General features: G+C 42.5%; 1 protein-coding gene across 1 annotated transcript in view; it reads right to left on the bottom strand.

Annotated features, from left to right (window-relative positions):
- fam110b (family with sequence similarity 110 member B) overlaps positions 1 to 10,322 on the bottom strand; it is a 57,965-nt gene extending 47,643 nt beyond the window's left edge. The window contains exon 1 of the mRNA XM_085253241.1: positions 10,138 to 10,322. The gene's annotated coding sequence lies outside the window, so the exon portion shown is untranslated. The remainder of the gene's footprint in view (positions 1 to 10,137) is intronic.
- Positions 10,323 to 16,239: the final 5,917 nt, after the last annotated feature.

Genomic DNA, 16,239 nt, shown 5'->3' with positions numbered 1-16,239 from the left:
AGGCTGACTGCTTGGTCTATCAGTAGCTGGTGTTTTGCGCCTCTGGTATTCTTGCCCATCCCTTTCTGTGCCGTACTCATGTATTGACCCATGTGCCTGTTCATCTTAGCAGCTATGATGCCTGACAGGAGCTTCCACGTGGTGCTGAGGCAGGTTATTGGTCGGTAGTTGGAGGGGACCGGTCCCTTCTGGGGGGTCCTTGAGGATCAGGACCATCCGGCCTTTGGTTAGCCATTCTGGGTGTCTCTCGTCAACCAGCATGGTTACTGGACCCTGTTCAGGGAGGTTGCTGTGGTCTGCTCTTAGATCCACTAGCCACTGAGCATTGCCATTATGAGTTGCGTCCTTCTCCCATATGCTCTTCCAATATTGCGCCGTCTCCTGCCTTGGTGGTGCCGATTTCATATTGTTCCTCTGCCACTGAGAGTACACCTTGGCTGGTATACACACACACACACACGCACATATATACATGTATATGTAGACCCAGTTTCGGTGTCTGGTTGCTGGGTTGGGGTTAACATTCATTCAGCTTTCACTTTGGGTTCTTGGGCGATATGTAAAAAGTTTCCAACTGACAGTCCAATAACCGATGATAGGCGATATATTCATGCAGACTTTTTGATGGGCAGAGCAATGTAATCATGTATGGACTGATTTGCGCGTTTCAAATTTGTACGTTTTGTTTGGAGGGAATATTTCACCTTCTTATCTTGCTTGTTTCAGTATTAACATAGATACTTTTTGGATTACTCATTTATTTATTTGAGATGCACCAAATCGCACAAAAGACTTAACTTTACGTCAGAGATTCTTTTTATGTTCGCTGGCTGAGACATTTTTAACTTACTTTGTGTTTAATTTTGTATTTGTTGTTTGGTCGAGTGTGTAAAACACATAAACACTGGAACGGCCTGTAAACACAGTTATAGTGGAAAAAAGAAGCCATTTCTTCTTTGTTTCCCTCCCCACCATTGTGTTTTGGGTTTTTTTGTAATAATATGTTTTCTGAACTCCTTTCTTTCTTTCTGTTATGAGTCTGAGTAAATGGTAAATGGCCTGTATTTGTATAGTGCTTTACTAGTCCCTAAGGACCCCAAAGCGCTTTACATATCCAGTCATCCACCCATTCACACACACATTCACACACTGGTGATGGCAGCTACATTGTAGCCACAGCCACCAGTAGGCAACGGGTGAAGTGTCTTGCCCAAGGACACAACAACCGAAACTGTCAAAGCCGGGGCTCGAACCGGCAACCTTCCAATTACAAGGCGACCTCCCAACTCTTGAGCCACGATCGCCCCACCCGAGTAAATGAATTGCTGCATTTGTTCGCAGCTGGAAGAGGATGCTGTTAAAACAGCGCTATTATTTTTACGGTTGACTGCTTCTCTTAGCTTCAACCAACATTTTTAGCAAACTTACTCATGGGCAAATAAATAAATCACTCTTGTAAAAACGATCAGCGGAAGGCTCAGCCTATCTTCAATATATTCGTCCAGTCGCCCAACCTTAAATTGAACTACTCGTTCTTGTAGAGAACCAGTTCTCGATTCCCATCCCTAGGAGTGGTACTTGTTGTTGCCCTGAACCAGGGAATACTTGCAGCATCCATTCATGAATTGCAGTCTGAACTGAAGCACAGACTGATGACAGTGCTTGCCATGTTTTCCAAGGATGGCAAAGCAGAAAGATTTAACATCTCTAATCTGATTGGAGTAGACATGTAAAAGCCCCTCCCCCACTTCATCTGCCTGATGCTCACACATCCCTGGATTCACCCAGACGCCCTGATGTGACCCATCAGATTCTAATCTTAAATTACCTGAAAGAGTCCAGCAAGTTCAAGAAGGAAGCTGAGTTAATGTATTCTTCAACTGCAAGTGTGTGTGTGAGACAAAGAGAGAGTGAGGCTGTGTGTGGATCCTACTTCCTAGGTAAAATCAGCTCACACATTTGACAGGTAGTGCGCCTCATGCACATACATAGTCTCTGCAACATGGAGAGCATGTGACAGATGGCTCATGGAGGATTTATTTCCATGGATACACACAAAAATAACTGCAAAGTAAAACGCTGTCTCTAATATTATTACACTGTGACTAAAGGACAAGGTGAAACCATTAAAATAAAGATATAAAAAAACATCATAAACAATAAAAGAAAATCATAAAAAGAAAGAAATGAAAGTCTACAATCGCTGTGTTTTTTTTGTTTGTTTTTTAAATTCTGTTATCCAAATCCCTTCAGAAAGTATTATTCCCAATCGTTGTTTTTTTGTTTTGTTTACACACTGAGGTGGACAACAGCACAACGACAACACCTTTACAACCAAATATGGGTGTAGGGCACAATCAGCCAAGGTTTCGGGTGAGCTCATTGTGAAACCTAGCCCCACCCCACCATGTGATTTTCTGAGGTCAGATGGCCCAGGATGTGAGTGGGCGTTAACCCATTGTGACGACCTACACCCATTTTCACACCTTGGCTCATGTGATTAGGTAGAGGATCATTAGGGGGTCCATTGTCCCTCTCAGTGGGTTGCTCCTACACGGCTTAAATCTGGGACTCTCCAACATGTGACCCTAGAACTGAAGAAGCTTCTCGGATGAGAGGTGAAACGTCTTCAAGCAACTCAAAGAAGTCCAGACGCTTTTCTTTCCAAGCTCCTTAGACTACAATGACCTGGATGACTGAGAACCTTCACAGACATACTTCATCTAAACCTGCAGCATGCATAAAGTCATTAATCAACCACTTTGCCAAGTTGACAGAGGCTGTGTGTGTACATATTTAGACATCTTTGTGAGGACAGAAAATTGACATGCTACTATACTTGTCGGGACTAACAGTCAGTAATGGGGACGAAATGCCGTCCCCACAAGTTTGAAGGCATGTTTGAGGCTCAAAATGTGGTTTTAGTGTCAGGATTACAGTTAGGTTATATATAAATGTCTCACTGTGACGCTAAATGCTAAGCCATCAGGTGTTTTAAAAATTAATCGGCTATGTACCACAGGCCTTCAAGCTGGCTGTAGTTAAACCTTTACTCAAAAAGCATCTCTAGACCCAGCAGTCTTAGCTAATTATAGGCCAATCTCCAACCTTCCTTTATATCAAACATCCTTGAAAGAGTAGTTGTCAAACAGCTAACAGATCATCTGCAGAGGTTTATTTGAAGAGTTTCAGTCAGGTTTCAGAGCTCATCACAGCACAGAAACAGCTTTAGTGAAGGTTACAAATGATCTTCTTATGGCCTCTGACAGTGGACTCATCTCTGTGCTTGTCCTGCTAAAAAGCTGGTGGCCTAAAAACATGCAAAAAAGCCTTATTTTTCCTCTGTACAAATGCTGAATATAAACTTCAGTTTCATTGGATACTGCCTTTACACTGCTATGTTCGTCTTGCTTTCATTTCTAGAAAATAAACGTGCAGATGCTTAAATGTCTTCTTTATCTTATCCGGTCTGTAAGTCAGTGACGTCAGACTTACAGACGAGATTCTGGGTCCAAAGTCAAACGAACACTGTGGGTTTACTGAGAGTTAAAAACTGTCTAAATTCTTTCATCTTTAATAAAAGGATCAGTGTTGCTGCTTTACTATGGAACGCCAGGACTGCCATAATGAATTAATTAAATACACCATTAAATAATTAATTAAATGTGGCAATAATTAAATACAAATGGGAAATAATTAATTAAATAAATATTTTTGACACATTTAATTAATTATTGACACAAATGGCAACTGTTCAGAGACGTGGTTACAAAGAGGATTTCAAACTCCAGGCTGTCAGTCACACAGTAGAAGTTGGGAACAGAGCAGCTGTGAAATCTGTCTTTCATATTATGCTCAGCGTCTTTTAGTTTACATTTTGACTGCACAATTGTGAGCTTTTTGTTATGCACAAAAACAACATTGTTTTATTTTAAAATTAAATATCGCGATAGAATATGGGTAAAACGCGCATGCGCAGTGCCTTTGTTTTCATACGCACATGGCGGAAAAGGCACGGCGGTGACGGAGAATGACAAGGGCGAAAGCGGATCGTTAAATGAAACGGATGAACCAGAACTGGTTTGTAAAAATGCTGCAACTTCAGTGGTGTGGAACTGGTTTGGCTTTCGTCCGTCAGATACACAACAAAACACTATTTTTGGTAGAGCATGCTAGCGGGCCGTCGTTATTACCGTGTTGTTTGATTTTAAGTGTGCCATATTTTCCAATCCTTTGATTTTTCTGAAAATCGGCAGTGCCCCTTATAATCCCGTGTGCCTTATATATTAATCCTGGTTTTGTTTACCGACCTCGAAATGATTTTATGTGGCGCTCGAAAATCTGTCAAATGTTTAGTACGACTTTGCTAAGCTACGAACCCGCACCACTTGATGGCTTGTCGGAGCATTACGGCTATCGTAGGCTTCAACATAATATTACCGTATTGCGTGTGTATAACCTCTTTTTCAGTTTTGAGGATATTATACATGGTTATGCTGAGGATATGTTGGCCAATTTCCACTGGAAATGCCTTTTGGTTAAACTGTCAGCAAAGAATTTACATTTGCACTGTTAAAGTTTATATAACTGTAATGCACATAAAAAAAAACAGCTGCTTGTTTAAGAGAAAATACATTGATGGGTTTTTTTGCACTAATAAAGTTGAGGAGTTGTAAAGTATTTTTTCTAGTGTCAATTATATCGTCAGTTATATCGTTATCGCAAATTTTCAAATCTATATCGTGATAAATATTTTGGGTCATATCGCCCTGCTCTACTACTAACAACTGCGCTGCCAAAAATGTGTCAGTGCAAAGAAAAAGAAGAGACCATGATTAGCTCTTCATTCACTGTCAGACACCTTAATAATGTTCAGTTCAAACTGCAGAACACACACAATGCAGACAGACGCCGAGCTGTAACAGAGGAGAGGCTCAAAGTAGCACACTCTGCTTTTTATTGTTTAATCTGAGAGTCACTGGAAATGGTAAAAACTAGTCCCTAAGGACCCCAAAGCGCTTTACACAACCAGTCATCCACCCATTCACACACTGGTGATGGCAGCTACATTGTAGCCCCAGCCACCCTGGGGCGCACTGACAGAGGCGAGGCTGCCGGACACTGGCGCCACCGGGCCCTCTGACCACCACCAGTAGGCAACGGGTGAAGTCTCTCGCCCAAGGACACAACGACCGCCCCAAATGTAAAAATACTGGACACTGGTGATCATTTACATGGGTGAGTACAAATTCAGAGTCGGTGCTGTTTCACAGTTACTCTGCACAGCTCTCTGTATGTCACCACTGATAGCAGAGCTGGTTGTACAGTAAACTTTATTGGAAATGTCCCTTAGCACAGCAATGCACGCTCCAGTGTTGGGTAGTGTCACATCCTGAGTAAGCCCTGCCTTCACTGCGGTCGCTGCAGTTTGCTTCATTTACCTCCATCATTTGAATGTGCTCCTTCTAAAGGGGTCAAGTCATTGCTGCAGTAGGTTTAGCCTGATTGTCTGAACTGATTCTAAAGAAGAAGAAGCAGCAGCACTGTCTTTGGAAAAAAGAAAACACTTTTCAATAACTGCTAATACATGACGTCTGTAACTTCACAGATACCTGGGAACCCATCATCTCATGCATTTGATTAAATCCCTGTCAGCTGTTCCTGGTAACTGCAATCTAAAGCTCCAGCTAGAGCAGAGAAACAGCCTGACTAAATCATTCACAGCAGAATTCATAAAGGCTACAGACAGAAGCTGTGCACTATGAGCAAGGACACCTGTGGCTCTCAGGTAAAACTTCCTCAATCTACATCTCAGTCGAAGCTGGAAGCACTAAACTCTAGGCTTGTTTCTACAACAAAGCAAAGACTGTGCAACTGACTGCCCAGACAAATTTAAAAGGTTATTGCATCACTTAAGTGAGCACAGGATGAAGAGGGAGCGCAAGGTGAGAGCTCTGCAGTGTTACCAAAGCAAAGGTCAGGTTTTATAAAGGGCTCTTCCATCTTTCTTCTTGCTTCTTTGATGCTGGCTCAATGTAGCAGTGATCTGAATGAAGAGTGGAAGTTACACTACTTGTTAACTGCTGAGCACACAGTGAGAAAACTAACTTAATACTGGTGCAGGACTGTTAATGACAGCACTGTAAAAAACAGCTTCAGTCATGTTGATGTTGACTTTTAAAGCGGAAAAAGCATCGCCTTCACGCAAACACACTTCACACATGTTTTTGCTTTTTTAGGCAGACTTTAGCTCATTGAGAAGAAAAACTAGACTCTGTAAGAAAGCAAGAATTTGATTCAATAACCGCTGGTCAAATTCAACATTGTTCACTTCTGACTCAGACCTCCTGGTTGGGGATAAACAGAGGAGTTAGTGGCTTCCCTGTGGCCATGTTTTCTGCTGCTTGGCCTCCCTCAAGGTTTCCCGTTCACACGGAAGGGCAGAAGGTTTTCCTCGAATAGTTGTCCAGTGGTTTCACTGCTACCTTAAGCCTTCTGTGTATGAAGCTGCTTGTCTCTTATAGCTGTTTTAGGATAGTTGCTCTCCCTTTAACTGGTTTTCTATGTACATACACATGGAAAGTTGGGAAGGTGCAGATGGAAAACGTCTGCCTTTTCTATTGGTTATAGTGGTCCTGACTAAAATACCCAGCAACAGATGACATGAAGATGTACTTCAGCTGCACCACAGTGTTCACTCAAGCCTGATCAGAAATGGACTCAGTGGAAGTGTGGCTTCTTAAAGTGGACATGAAACACTAGATGTATAAAGGCCATTGCTGCTGCTGATTACTGCCACACCTGTTCTCGATCAAGAATAAGGTGATCCAAGAAAATTCAGGAACAAATGAGAAACAACCCTCAGGTCTGAGTCTGAAAAGGCTAAAGCTGTGTAACTTCAGCCAAACACAGTACGAGCCATTTATCCACAAATGGCGAAAACATGGAACTTATATTGTCTTTGTCTAACGTTTACATTTGCTTGATACTCTGAAACACTGAAGTGTGACAAACATACAAAAAACAGGAATTCAGGAAGCTTGCAAACACGTTTTCACACCACTGTAATTTCCTCTGGTGTTAATAACGTACACGACTGAAGAGCTGGCAGTCCTTACAGGAACAGCATCATTTACAAAGGTGAGACACGTGTCCTTCACATTCAGACATTTTGGAAGTAAAGTGTTTCACATTTCATGTAAAGATACTTTGAACCTTCAAAACACGAACAGTTCTGTGATACGCACTCGTGCTGGTTATTGCTGACCCCTGCAGTTTTCACACTTTGGTTACTAAGAGCAGAAAAGTGCTGGAGATTAAAGAGCCTGGGATTTTCACAGATTAAACTTTGTCTAATCTGAATGACAAAAACTCAATCTTCAACATCCTGACCTGGAGTTAGCAGCAACTTTCTTTAGCCTCACTGAACTACAGCTTAGCAATGCATGAACCAGTCTCCCACCTGCAGCTTGTGGACAGTGACCTTCCAAGTACAAGCACTGACTACTGCTGCCAGAATCAGTCCATGGCAGCAGAGTCCATCTGACTGCAAGATGGGAGCCTGTCCAGCAGTGACGGGGCTTAAAAATTTGGCCTATAAGGAAACTGATGGTGCCGTTTTCTCAGAAGGATGAAAAAATGAAATCATAAAGCATACCTGGGGTTCCTGCCCAGTAATGTCTGTGTGGGAAACACTGCACTATGAACTGTACTATTCAGTCTGAAAATACAGAGACATTGTTTTTGGTCTGTATCTTATATACTAAACTGTATTCTGTGTACAGTTTCACACAAAACTCTATGTGATCAAGACTTATTTGCTGCCCTAAATGACTATAAGATGCAGGAATGATGCCCAGAGAGCAGACGGTGAGCTGCTGCTCTGTGACAAGCTTAATGAATGTAAACTTACCCATAATGTAAAAAGCACTGTTGTACTGTTGGCTGTGATTTTTAAGCTGAGCACATGTACTAGACCAGCGGTCTCCAACCTTTTTTGCGCTACGGACCGACTTTTTTTTCATGGACCGGCCTTTAATGTGTCACGGATAAATACAACAAAATAAAACTAGTACCGGTACCAAAAAACAGAAAATTTATTCATAACACAGTGAAAAGACCCAGGAAAACCGAGTTAACGATAAAAACGATAACAAAATAACGCTGAAAACCGATAAAAACCCTGAAAACCAGACATTTCACACCTGAGCCTCAACTCTCGCGGCCCGGTACCAAACGACTCACGGACCGGTACCGGTCCGAGGCCCGGGGGTTGGGGACCGCTGTTCTAGAGTATATATTGTAACAGTAGTGATTTCATTTCTGTTCAAACCTCTTCAGCCCTTCCTCATTTCTTTATATTTCACTAGGTAAATGTGTAACAGTGATTTACTGAATCGATTCCATGATGTAAATATTTGTTCTGTAAAAATTGTGTGTTTCTGTTTGTATAAGTGCTTTTCTTCTGTTGCTGTTACAACCAAATTTCCCCTTGTGGGACAATTAAAGGATTATTCTGTTCTATATACGCTGCATAACAGAGTTTGTACAATGTTAACAAGCTTGAAAGCTAACACTTGGTATTACTACTAATAACACCATGACTGATGTTCCACTGAGTTTCTTGTGTTTGATTTTGTTTTTAAATCCATGAATGCTTTTACTGCAGTGGCAGCGTGTTTGGGATCATTGGGGTCACAGGCTGAAAAATGAAGCTGTAACAAATCAGTTTTCAGACGGTAGCTAAAATCTGATGGTACTTTGCAGTTTTCGTAATTCCATGAATTTTAACACTACTGGGTTAAATACAACCCTAAACCATGGCAGAACCTCCAACGTGTTTGCCACTCACTTTCCTGACCTCCTCCATACTTACTGATGATGAAGCACACATTGTAAATTTGGATTCAACACTAAAACTGGTCAATGGACTGGTTCTTATATAGCACTTTTCTACCCCGTTGAACTGGACTGATACTGACAGCGACTTGTTGCCACAGCAGCCTTTTCTCCCCGTTTCCTTTCAGTAAAGTGGACACGAAGCACTAAATGTATAAAGGCTCATTTACACCATGCTCCCAAACGCTGACATAGATGTAACACTGGCTGTTTGGCTGAATTTAAGAACAAGTGCTTAAAGTTTAGGGCCATCTACTGTCAGTATGATCCCTGGGTTACATTGATTACACTGGTCCGGCTTTTTGGTCTGGTGATTCAAACGGACTCTGCTCCACACTGTTGTCATTTAGAGAGTCCTTCACGACATTACAGCTAACAGGTGGAATTTCCCGTGTAACTGCAGCTAGCCAAAGAACCAGCTACTGCTAAAGACAGCGTGAAAGTGGACAGTGTTTCTTATGGTTAAAGGGTGGAACAAGCACAAAATGGTCAGGCATAATCAACAGCCTACAAGTAAGTGAAAAGGTGTGTGTGTGTGTGTGTGTGTGTGTGTGTGTGTGTGTGAGAGAGAGAGAGGGGGGGGGGGGGGGGGAGAGAGAGAGAGAGAGAGAGAGAGAGAGAAGTGAGTGTGCGCACACCAAAAGACAATATTTTCCTCCCTCAAAGCTAGCATGAGCATCATATACTGCAGATATATCTACAGCCACTGTGACATGGAGGAGGAAGACAAACGTCCCCAAAGCATTCAGAGGTGTCCCTATCTGTGATACCATGTGTCACGAGCTGTTTACAACACCAACTACACCTGCATGCGCGCGCGTCCCCGCGTTGCTACTGCTGCTGCTGGTGGTGGGGGTGGTGCAGTGCAATGCAATGCAATGCGACCCCCCCCCCCCCGTCACAGCAGCACAGCCATGGATGTTACACCTCGGAATGCCTGTGTGCTCCTGCGCTGGAAGCTAGCTCTGCACCACCACCCCTAACCTCACACGAAATCACATCAGCACCTCTCATAGGGCTTCGTCAGAACAACGGATAAGTGCTACGTTATATGATTTGTCCTCAGCGCCTGACTGGATCGCATTATCCCGAACAATAGCCTTAGTTACGACAAGACTGCTAATGAAGAAAAAAAGACAGGTCCTGCGTTTCATCAGAAGTGTCAGTGCCGTTTCAGCCATTGCAGCTATGAAATGCAGACAGGTTAACATCACAACTAAGCTAGTTAGTTGTCCTTACCTGGATATCCAGCTCCAGAAAACAAAGGATGATGCTGCGGTTTCTCTCCGTTAGGTCAGAGCGTCTCTTCGGCCTGACAGCATCCTGTTTCCAGTCAGCAGCACCGCTGTGAGGCTGCGCGGCAGCACGAAGGCCGCTTCCGGTCACAACTTCAAGCATTATGGTCGACTTTGACCCTCGTTAACGTTTATATAGTTGTCTATTTATAAAGGACAAAGAAGATATTCATTATACCCTAACAGATTTTAGTGAACCTCTGATAACTTGTTTATGTTGGCGTACTGGCATTTTATAAAGTCCAATCATAAGATGCATCATAAGATGCATCCAATCGTAAAAACAACAGTTAAAATGAACTACAATGAATGTAAAAGCATAAAAAAACCAAAAAGACTAGTCGTAATAAATATTGTAGCATAATATAATTGAGTGATGAGTGAATGAATTAATATACAGATACCTTTGATGTACTGTAGCTGGGCCTACTTTTACTTTTATTTTGAAAGGAAAAACCCTTGTTTTCCGCTTAGTGATCCACTACTGCGGCTACCTTGACGGGGGCTCAGCCCCTGCAATAAAGTAGATAGATGCGGCTGAACGGGAAAGCAGCCTTGGACTGTCGGCTTCTTTACTTAATTTTAAATCCACTCTTAGCATAGACAGTCTTTTATCTCGATTTTCTACGTGGTGTCCTTCACTTTCCCCCCGTGACTCTTTGTATTTATGTTAGACGTTGGCATATCTAGTTCTTTGTTGGTGAGTTCTCCCCTGTGGAATGAATGGAGCGGTCCAGTCATTAAAGGGCCAGTGCGAATCTTATTTTTGACAGCTGGGTGGCCCACATGCATGTGCTAACAGCTAGAATAAGAAGCGGGTTTAGCATTTCTTGCAGCAGCACCCCAAAACTGGCTGAACAATTTCATTGTAAACTGTCCCATTAAACACATGAACACTGATTTAAGTTTTGATCAGGAATGGAGTGTTGCAAGGTTTTTTATTAGAGCCTGCCGATAGAGGAATTTTCAGGCAACCTTGGTATCCTGGGTGGGTAACATGAAGCCAGAACAGCATCTGGTTTTGATACTGAAAACAAAATGTAATTGAAAGATAAAAAAAAAACGTGAACTGAAAAAGCAAACACTGACACTGAATTTTTACATTTACAGTGTTTTTCCTTTTATGCTTGCAATTTCTTTTTTGCTTTTTTCTGTTTCAATCCATTGTCACCGCTTTACATAACAGCAGTTAATGCATGCAATAATGTATTCAATAATCGTGCTGTCTGTCCAGACGGCACAAGTGTACTTCACAGAATAGGTGCACAAGTGAAAGTCCATTACACTAGAGATGTACCGATCTGATATTAAGTATCGGTCTGATATTGACCTAAATTACTGGATCAGATATCGGAGAGAAATAAAAAAATGTAATCCGATCCATTAAATATCAAAAAAGCACCTCACAAAACTTGCGACATGGCGTAACTCGGCTCATGACCGTAGCGCGGCGGAGCAGTATGCATCACGTGCAAAACGGCATGCACCTGAACATCAAGAAGACTGAGTACCTTGAATGCGGCCCCCAGATCAACAGTACCATCACTATCGACGGCGAGCCGCTGACTAAAGTTGCCCAATTCAAGTACCTCGGGTCCCTTGTCACCTCGGACTGCAAAACTCTACCAGACGCCAGACTCCGTGTCAACACATTGTGGAGGAAGTGGCATCAGGTGAGTGGAGTCTTATGTGACAAGAGAATGCCAATCTATCTTAAGGCAAAAGTCTATAAGTCAATTGTGCGCCCAGTGGCACTCTACGGGTCAGAGTGCTGGCCAGCGACGACCAAACACGAACAAGCTCTTCACACCATGGAGGTGAAGATGCTGAGGTGGCCTCTGGGTCTCACACGACTTGACCGAGCGAGGAACGAAGATGTCAGGAAACAATGGGGAGTGACACCGATCACAGACAAGATGCGAGAGGCGAGACTCCGATGGTACGGCCATGTTGTCCGTAGCGATAAAAATTCCATCGCAAAGACACCCCAGCAATTAGATCTGGATGGAAACAGGCCACAAGGAAGACCAAAAAAACTCTGGATGGACCGAATCAAGGATGATATGAAGGCTGTGAATGTTACACCAGAAGACGCCCTTGATAGGAAGAAGTGGAGGAAGGCATGCAAGATAGCGGACCCTGCGTCGCGGGATATTAACTGCTAGGAAGAAGAAGAAGAAGATTAAGTCTAATATACCCTAGTAAGCTATAGAACTTTTTCCTTTGGGAAGGTACCATCTGTGCAGTCTGCAGTTCTGTTGAAGAAAGATGTTGACTATATTTAATTATTCTTGAAAAATAATGGATTTCTTTGCATTTTTTTTCACACTGCATCAAATTAAAGTTGATTACTTCGATTAAGCATCATGAGGTGGAGGGTGGTTCCCTATTTATTTATTTTTTTTTGCTGGGAGCTTGCAACCCTATTAATTAGGTTGCTTACTGTCAATGGAAAATTGTATTTAGTAGTCAGTATAATCTTTTAGTGATATAAGTTTGCATATGGTAGAATACTGCATGTAGTTATTTGTATTAGAAAATATTCAACCATGTATACTTAGAGGCATATAATTAATTGTGTGTGATCTCTAACAGGCTGCAGGCTTGGGGTGCATCCCAGGAATGCACCCCCACGTCTGGGAGCATGAGAGCTCATACCTTGTTTTATTGTTTTACGGCAGGATTAACGTAGCTATGTCTGTTTTAGTTTAAGTGCTTCTTTACATATAGATGAACTGCTGGACTTCCTCACCATGTTATCTAGGGTGGGGGAGACTACCCCCTTTCCTGACCAAGGATGTACCTTTTGTGCTCTCATGACCCTTTGATCAGCAGGACACACACACACACACACACACACACACACACATACACACACACACACACACACACACACACACACACACACACACACACACACACCTACTGAAGTATAAATAAAGATTGGGGCAGTTTCTTAGTGCGAGTCTCAGTCTGGAGGCTGCCCTTGCTAGCAAGAAGTTCTGTGTGTTTCTCTTCTCTGAGTCTTTACTGAAGAAGTGTTTTAGAATATTTTCCCTAACACTTACTCTTTAAAATACCAGAATAGGGAGGATGGAGTAGGTTTAACCCTTTAAAGCCGGTCGGAGCGGCACGCTCTGTTTTGCATAACTATTTTTAAATCCCAGTAGCACTGCAACCACGTAAGCTAGCGCGATAATTTTTTTTGCATATGAAACCGGAGGAGTTGTACTTACATCTTATGCCATCAGGAATACACGTCAGCGCGAACTTTCGCATGTCCACCATTACCTGCCCGAAACCGGAAGTGACATTTTCGCGAAAATGTAGTTTTTTACCATCAGGGCTTCATGAGCCTATACTGGTGTTTTTATAAGTTATCTTTGACTTTATGACTTTATGTGTCGTTTCTGGGATGCTTAGGACTCATATTGCATTGCTGGATATAGTTTATTTTGATGCATATGCTGCTTTTTTGCAAATTTGCATTAGTGATGCGCAAATCATGAACGAATCGTTCAATACTCGAGAATCACTTTACTGACTCATGAATCATGATTCACAAACCCAACTGACTCACTGACTCATCCCTGTTGCTGTTAGCAGCAATGTATCTAGCTTATAATTAAAATTGTGGAGAAAAACACAACATCCAGTATCTTAACAAAAAAAATTCTGCTCTGAACTGGAAGAAAAAACCCTGAGTAGAAGCTCACATCAAGACAATAGCTCCTCGGTTCACAGTAGCATCCCTCTGCTAACATGCTAACAGCACATTTGAGCTACTCACCCCCTCCCTCCTGTGCTGAATCATAGAGCAAACTAATCACTCACTCACTCACTCACTCTCTCACTCACTCACCCCCTCCCTCCTGGCTCACAGCTTCTTCTTCTTGGTTGGCAGCCAATGTTAAGGCGCATTACCGCCCCCTGGCTCACAGCTCAGTGGACATTTAGATGAGAAAATATATACACTCAACAAAAATATAAACGCAACACCTTTGTTACTGCTCCCATTCCCCATGGGATGGACGCAGAGACCTAAAATTCATTCCAGATACACAATATAACCATCCCTCCCAAACAGTGGTCACAAATCAGTCCAAATGTGTGGTAGTGGGCACATCTGCTATATTGAGATAATCCATCCCACCTCACAGGTGTGCCACATCAGGATGCTGATCTGACATCATGAGTAGTGCACAGGTGTACCTCAGACTGCCCACAACAAAAGGCCACCCTGGAATGTGCAGTTTTGTCTCACAGCAAAATGCCACAGATGCCACAAGCAATGAGGGCGCGTGCAATTGGCATGCTGACAGCAGGAATGTCAACCAGATCTGTCGCCCGTGCATTGAATGTTCATTTCTCAACCATAAGCCGTCTCCACAGGCGTTTCAGAGAATATGGCAGCACATCCAACCGGCCTCACAACCGCAGACCTCGTGTAACCACACCAGCCCAGGACCTCCACATCCAGCAGGTTCACCTCCAAGATCGTCTGAGACCAGCCACCCAGACAGCTGCTGGAACAATTGGTTTGCACAACCAAACAATTTCTGCACAAACTGTCAGAAACCGTCTCAGGGACGCTCAACTGCATGCCCGTCGTCCTCATCGGGGTCTTGACCTGACTCCAGCTCGTCGGCGTAACAGACTTGTGTGGGCAAATGCTCACATTCGATGGCGTCTGGCACGTTGGAGAGGTGTGCGCTTCACGGATGAATCATGGTTCACATTGTTCAGGGCAGATGGCAGCTGAGAATGTCCCAGTTCTTGCATGGCCAGCATACTCACCGGACATGTCACCCATTGAGCATGTTCGGGATGTGCTTGACCGGCGTATACGACAGCGTGTACCAGTTCCCACGAATATCCAACAACCTCGCACAGCCATTGAAGTGGAGTGGACCAACATTCCACAGGCCACAATTGACAATCTGATAGACTCCATGCGACGATGTGTTGCACTGCATGAGGCAAATGGTGGTCACACCAGATACTGACCGGTTCTGGGTCCTCAGACCCCCAATAGTGCAAAAAACTGCACATTCTAGGGTGGCCTTTTGTTGTGGGCAGTCTGAGGTACACCTGTGCACTACTCATGATGTCAGATCAGCATCCTGATGTGGCACACCTGTGAGGTGGGATGGATTATCTCAATATAGCAGATGTGCCCACTACCACACATTTGGACTGATTTGTGACCACTATTTGGGAGGGATGGTTATATTGTGTATCTGGAATGAATTTTAGGTCTCTACGTCCATCCCATGGGGAATGGGAGCAGTAACAAAGGTGTTGCGTTTATATTTTTGTTGAGTGTATTTAACACATTTAAGGAAAATACTAATAAAATAAAAATAAACAAAATAAATGTTTATTAAGCAATTTTGATAGGAAATTGCTTAATTTTAGAAATGTTTTTGCTCTTTTTTGCTCTATAAAATAGTTGTTTTTCTTTTAGAATCATTCACCTTAGCAGTAGGATTTACATGAAAAGAGAAACAAATTAAGTTCGAGTGAAAATGTACATTTTTTGCACTCTCTGGTCCACTGACTCAGTGAATCAAATGACTCAAAAAAACAGATTCACTTTGGTGAATGACTCATTAAAAATCGATTCAGTAAAAAGAATCAAATTTACCATCACTAATTTGTATTATAATGTTTATTTTCGTTTTTCCTGCAGTGAATAAAAATTGGTGTATTTCAAAACTAAAACTATGAAGACACTCAAAATAAATTTCCTGTGGTGGGAAACTATTTTGTGCAACTGTTTTGTATTTACAGTTTTGAGGGATAAGCCTCTTAAATTTCTCTAACTAGAAATATATGTTAAAAAAACAAAAACGATTTTCAATTTTTTTGTAGTTTATTGCACTTTTTTGCAATTTATGTAATTACTATGCACTTAATGCATACATATTATTAAAATTTGGGCTATAATGGTTGTATTGATGTATATCAACTTGAAATGCTCCCAGAAATGGCACCACAGTGTCATGGTCCCCGTGCCTGCTCGGCTGGCCCTGTGTGGCTACAT

This window comes from Mchenga conophoros, linkage group LG18, assembly GCF_057382185.1.
Source record: "Mchenga conophoros isolate Kocher_MC1m ecotype Shallow Benthic linkage group LG18, M_conophoros_male_GT1.1, whole genome shotgun sequence".
NCBI classification, from domain to species: domain Eukaryota; kingdom Metazoa; phylum Chordata; class Actinopteri; order Cichliformes; family Cichlidae; genus Mchenga; species Mchenga conophoros.
Note: the sequence above shows the minus strand (reverse complement) of the source record. Positions and strands in the feature narration are given on the sequence as shown.